Genomic DNA, 7,070 nt, shown 5'->3' on the forward strand with positions numbered 1-7,070 from the left:
AGAGAGGGGTTTTCGGACGAAAAGAGGGGGGAATGGCCAAAAACTGAGCAAACCACCATGGAATGGGCCAATATTTGGCACACTTGACCACCTTGTGATGTGAAACCTTGTTTGCTATGGGTTTTGATTTTTTGGACTTGGCACCATGGTGGCCCCATGGTGTAGATGTGTCGAGACAGGGGTTTTTAGGACGAAAAGAGGGGGGAATGGCCAAAAACTGAGCAAACCACCATGGAATGGGCCAAGATTTGGCACACTTGTGAACCTAGTGATCTGAAACCTTGGTTGCTCAGTGTTTTCCCATTTTGGAGTTGGCTCCATGGTGGGCCCATGGTGTAGATGTGTCGAGACAGGGGTTTTCGGACGAAAAGAGGGGGAATGGCCAAAAGCTGAGCAAACCACCATGGATTGGGGCAATATTTGGCACACTTGACCACCTTGTGATGTGAAACCTTGGTTGCTATGGGTTTTGATTTTTGGACTTGGCACTATGGTGGCCCCATGGTGTAGATGTGTCGAGAGAGGGGTTTTCGGACGAAAAGAGGGGGAATGGCCAAAAGCCGAGCAAACCACCATGGAATGGGCCAATATTTGGCACACTTGACCACCTTGTGATGTGAAACCTTGTTTGCTATGGGTTTTGATTTTTGGACTTGGCACCATGGTGGCCCCATGGTGTAGATGTGTCGAGACAGGGGTTTTTAGGACGAAAAGAGGGGGGAATGGCCAAAAACTGAGCAAACCACCATGGAATGGGCCAAGATTTGGCACACTTGTGAACCTAGTGATGTGAAACCTTGGTTGCTCAGTGTTTTCCCATTTTGGAGTTGGCTCCATGGTGGGCCCATGGTGTAGATGTGTCGAGAGAGGGGTTTTCGGACGAGAAGAGGGGGGAATGGCCAAAAACTGAGCAAACCACCATGGATTGGGGCAAGATTTGGCACACTTGTGAACCTTGTGATGTGAAACCTTGGTTGCTCAGTGTTTTCCCATTTTGGAGTTGGCTCCATGGTGGGCCCATGGTGTAGATGTGACGAGAAGAGGGGGTAACTTTCTTCATATTTGATACATCTTAGTTTACAGACATAGATGTAATGTGCATGAAATAAAATTTGGAAATTATTATTTGTAAAAACCAGAATGCAATTTGAAACTTTGCATTGAAAATAATAATTACAAATATGGGACTTAAATTGCATTATTATGAGTTGGGACAACTTAATGGGCTTTCAGCCCATTTAATGATTCATGAATGCGTTGACTGGTACATGACGTGCGAGTAGTGCGGGGTGATTGGGTAGAAATAGTGCCGGTCGTGGACTCGTTGACCTAGTTCTCAACCTCCATCTTCCCACGTCCGCCGCCCCCACCGAACCACCGTCCGCCGCCCCCGAGCTGAACCACCGTCCGGCACCCCGCACATCACCGACCCTGGGACGCACATCTCTGTGGCGGCCGCCGTCGTCTGTGCATCGACATCAAGATCTCTCCCGCGGCCACCGTGGGTGTCTGCTGCGGCCACCGTGGACGCACATCTCTGTGGCGGCCATCGTCGTCCGTGCATCCTCGTATCTAGGGCAGCCACGCGTCTCTGCCTCGACAAACGCAGGTATGCCGCGGCCACCATCATCTGTGACGCGACCATACTCTCTCTCACGGTCGCATCCTCCTCCCTCAACCCTAATTTCATCACCACATGCGGTATTGATAGTCCTCATCACATGCAACACAAATGAACGATCCCGATAGTCATGTATCTCCACGAAATCATGCATGTTTGTCTATGTAATCGAGGTGTTAATTTATTTGTATTGCTAGCTTGCACTTCATATATGTTAGCAGACGGAATACATCATTGTTATCACATGAAGTTCATATATGTTAGCGGACGGAATACATCATTGTTATCACATGAAGTTCATACATGTTAGCGGACGAAGTACGGATGTGTTTTCACGGGAAGTTCATATATGATATGACATGAAGTTCAAATCTGTTATCACGTGAAGTTCGAATCTGCTTGTCACATGATGTTGAAATCTGTTATTACGTATAGTGTATCGCCTAGTTTCATGTGATGCAGTTGTTCAATTTTATTTGCTACCTCGTATAGTGTATCGCCTAGTTTCATGTGATGCAGTTGTTCAATTTTATTTCGTACCTCGTATTAATTTCATGTTGTTCAATTGGAAACCAGGATGCAAGACCCGGATGGGGAGATTTTCTGTGACATAATTAGGTGGCAGAAAGTCGTTGCAGCAATGACCGACGAGCAGCGAGACAAATTACGCACTTGTGCTGTTGGCCGATGCATGATGCAAATTCCATCCAGAAAGATACGGCCACTATTGGTCAAATACATGATGCAGGTTTATGACGAGGAAAAGGGTAGGTTCATCATTGAACCTAGGGTGGGTGAAATATCGGCAACAAATGAGGATGTGGAATGCTTGCTAGGATTACGGGATGAAGGCTTGTTCTCTCGCTGATATTTTGGAAGAGGAAGGAGAAGAATGGAAAACAAACATACCTACTAGATTTCTTAGTAAAAAAACTGGCAATTTAGTCATGAAAGATATGATTAATGAAATCATTACATCAAAAGCCACAAATGACGACTTCCTTCGAAGAGCTGTCTTAATTCTTATAGGGCTTGTTCTAGCTCCTACTTCGACAGCTACGGTTTACAAGCCGTTCTATGCATTTGTGGAAACAATGTACAAGTTACACAACTTGAATTGGAACCAATTCACACTTGCATATGTCATCGACCAGATCAGCCCTTGCCGGAGAGGAATATATGTTAGGCAGTGGCCGAAAGGCAATGTTGCAATTTTAGAGGTACATGTCGTTTAAAGTTTTTTTTTTATTTGTTGCAACATATACTAACTATCGTTTATATTTTTTTACATGTAGTACTTGTATTGGGAGAAAGTGCAACCTCTTGATGAGATAGCACTATATGCTCGCATCTCTTCACGCCCACTTATGATCAACTGGACAGAAGCTGCTGTAGCCTTGAGAGATAGCTATGATCAAGAAAATGGCCGGGGCAAAGGTATCCTTAAGGTAAGCATACATGTACCGGCCATTTCATTTATTATAGTTGTTTTGCATATAACTATGTACTGTCACATATCGTAGTGACATATTAAATTTCTTAATTTTAGATTGAAGATAACATCACGAGAGGAATATAGGAAGAAACCGGATGGAAACAAAAACATGGGTGCAGAAATTAAAAAACCGGATGCTGGAAGGAGCAATGGAAAGGGCAATGGAAGGAGCACTGGGAAGGCTACTAGCTCGAGAAAACCCGGCCCGTCGTGGGAAATAAAGATGGAAACCACCATGAAGAGGATGATGAAGGATTTTAAGAGGGATATGATGGAAGAACTACCAGAGAGATGCGCGAAGGTAATTAGGCCGAAATAATTATGAACAACAAAATTATTATTGACATCCTAAAATTTGTTTCCTTCTTGCAGGATGTTGTCAAATTATTAAACAAATCAGGTGTTAGGTACAAGCCATCCGCGGAAACACTTTCAGATCAGTACTGTTATGACGAAGGCTGCGGATCTTACCTCAACGGAGTACCTGAACGGAAAGAATTTGTTTACGACAAAAAAAGTGACACCGGAGTGTGTCATTACCTAAAGAAGATGTTGACAAGGTTAGTTTCACAACAAATAATGCAGATTAACATGCTTCCACTATTGTGAATAATGCAGATTAACATGCTCTCACCTGCCTCACGTGCTTGTATGTTTCCTTTCCGTAGGTGTCGAAAGAGGACAATAAAGAAGAGGATTACATAACACCTGCAAAGACCAAGTGTGAGTTCTTAGGGGATGGCACACCAGACAATCCATGGCAACTTGCTGAAGATTTTAAGGAGGCCTCTTCATCGGAGGTGCCATCAAATATTTTTGAACCTGCCCTCAAAAATATGAACAAAGAAGACGAACACAAAGAGGCTGCCTCAGAAGGATCAAAAAGCGTCAACAGTGCAACCGGCAAGAATGAAGATGTACATGGAAAGAGGAAGCGAAAGCTCCCTCTTAAACTGCAGATATCCTTATATCATTGAGAATCGAACGAAACGACAACCTCGAAAAAAGCCAACTCCCGCAATAGGTACGCCACGGAAGATATGTACTTACATTTTTGATTACTAATGTGATACTTAACACAATGCATTTTTTGTGTACAGCTACTCCGTCCAGCAATGAAGTTGAAATTCCGCAAGACTCTACTGCCTTAACAGCGGAACACATTGCAGCAGCAGAGATTTTTGTTCAACTATGTTGCAAGAGTGAGGAAAATGGGAAAAAAATTATCTACAAAAATGATATTGGCGTCACGTTGACATCACAACGGCTTAAAGTGGTTCTAGACCATAAATGGTGTACAGATGATGTAAGTATATTGTCGACGATTCAACTGTGCACATACTTTTAATGTATGAATTATGCACATGTATGTTTGTGTGTTAACTAGACCAAACCTTTGTTTTTCGGGTTATCGATGCTTACATTGGAGATTTGTCTCGTCGTGTTGGGGATGATCGGTACTTATGTGCAGCGTGGAGGTCATCATTCCTGCTAGAAGCACATCGCAAGGGCCACAAAACAAAAAAAATAATAAGAACAATGATCACCTAGCTGTAAGAACTAGAACCATTCAACGAGTTATCGACGAATATTTTAGGCGGGAGAAGGTAAAGTATTCCATCAATATGACAAAATTTAGTAGTAATACTAATTTACATTGCATGTACTAACAATTTTTCCTGTGACACAGGCATATTTTCCGAGTTAACATATCGAACAATCAACTCGGACTACCGTGATCATGCACACACCCAAGCAAGAATTCCAAGTTCTTGACTCATTATTTCCATTAAGTGTGACCATAGACAACATCGGAGGCTCTGCATCTTGTTTCTTCTACTACATAGTGTCTTCAAATTGCATGCGTACACAAACATCTAATTATCTATATTTGTATAGAGACAACAAATTTCTGCTGACATCCAAGAGTACAACAAATCTACATCTGGATTTTTCCACGATGTGATATCTTGGAACATAAAATCATACGATATGCCGCAGCAAAAAGATGGGTCGAGTACATGCAAACTACAACTAAATACTTATTACGCTACTATTGCATGTACTAACTCAATGAACCGAATTAATTGTGCAGCAATTCATGTGGCTTATTTGTTCTTCAATGCATGGAACATTGGGATGGAGATAAATGGAATAAAGAAATATCACGAGTACTCGATATTCTACATGCTGACCAAACACATTTGTTCCGTGGTACATAAAATGAATAACCGATGCCTATTGTTTGCAGGAGATGATAAACGGATCAAGGAACCTCATTAACGCACAGATAGTTCTAGCAACTTCAAATCTGTTAGAGACGGTGAAATCGAAGGTTGTCCGGATCTCCAAGAGATTTACTAAGTAGATAAAGCTGCTGTGATCATAGGTTGGGTTTTAGTCCCGTAGAAGGTTTCCCAACTTGTGTCAATCTCGGCTTCTGTGAATCTATATGTATGACATTTAAATACGGTTGGCAAGTACTGTGATTGTGTGATTTTAAGTATTCATCTATATATTAAGCTACTACTGTGATTGATCTACTAGTGTGATTGATCTATATATTAAGCTACTAGTGTTACACAAAAAAATTTGTTACCAAAATTTCAACAGCACTTACATGACAATGCATCAACCATAGTAGCATGGACAGACCATCTGTAATTCAGCCTGGCCTTGCGCCCAAGTACAAAAAGCCACCTCAATTGTGGCTACGGTTTCAAAAAACCACCATCTTTCATATTTTTGACACACTAGCTATTGTAATGTACATACTTGCTACATATTCAATCCATTATAACACATTGGCAAACAATGTAGCTACTAAACCATGCATTTCATAAGGAGTAACCAACACAACAGTTATTTCATAGAACAACACTTAGTACTTGGTCCACACAGTAGATCTCTCCACACAGTGATACAACATATACATAGTACTTGGTTCAGTTACACAAATATCAGAGATAGAACATCTACTACATTTATTACATCAACATACTGGCATGCTTCACTCCCAACTTGCACAAATCTCTTGTATGGCCTTCATCTTCTTCAGGTTTCTATCTCTAATATTGAAGAGATCTGCAACGTAATACTCCAGCCTTCTTCTTCTCCTCCTTTAGAGTGGCAATCTGCAGCTACTGCCTTCTCCTTCATAACCTTCTCAAGTTCGACAGCAGATTTTGGAACCATTGCTTCTTGATCACTACTCGAGGTTACCAAGTTGTTTATGCAGTTCAAGGTTTTTCTTTTCCAACTCCCTCTTCTCAAGCACTAGCTGGTAATTGGCGATAGCATACTCTACATTACCGAGAGATTCTAGTTTCCTTTTCCTCCTCAAATGAATGCCACAAGCTGGAGCAATGCATGTTTGAGAGATTGTGGCCACTCGTGATCCACCCAAAATACTTGTCTCACAAATATTTTCCTGAAAATTATTTTTATTCCAAAATTTAGTACAAGTGTTCATGAAACAATGTGGCTCAAAAATATGGTGCTAAATATGACACAAGGTTTTCTATTGCTACATCCATGCACAACACAAGAAGCTGTCACAACATTTTCTAAATGCACAAGGATTTGTAAATGCACAAGATATTGAAGAGATGTTCCTACCTTGCATCCACAGCCCAAGAACCTCCGGCCCGTGTTCGTCCCCTCGAATGCCACATACTTGTGGCACGGCAAGTGATGGTGGCAGCGCTCCGGACCAACATGAACACCGGCGTAATCCGGGTCATACATGGTCTCTGGGACCTAAATCACAAGATAAAATGCAACCAATTCGAATACAACAGAGTAAATCAACTAATTCCCAAATTTTACCAAACCCTAACCCTAGCTCAACACGTACCCGAGACGTTGGGCTCAGATCGGCTCCATGTGCGAACTCAGAGAGCAGACTGTCTTGGCTGCTGCTCTCACCGTCGTTCCACGACGGCATGGCGGCGG

This window comes from Lolium rigidum, chromosome 7 (genome assembly GCF_022539505.1).
Source record: "Lolium rigidum isolate FL_2022 chromosome 7, APGP_CSIRO_Lrig_0.1, whole genome shotgun sequence".
NCBI lineage: Eukaryota > Viridiplantae > Streptophyta > Magnoliopsida > Poales > Poaceae > Lolium > Lolium rigidum.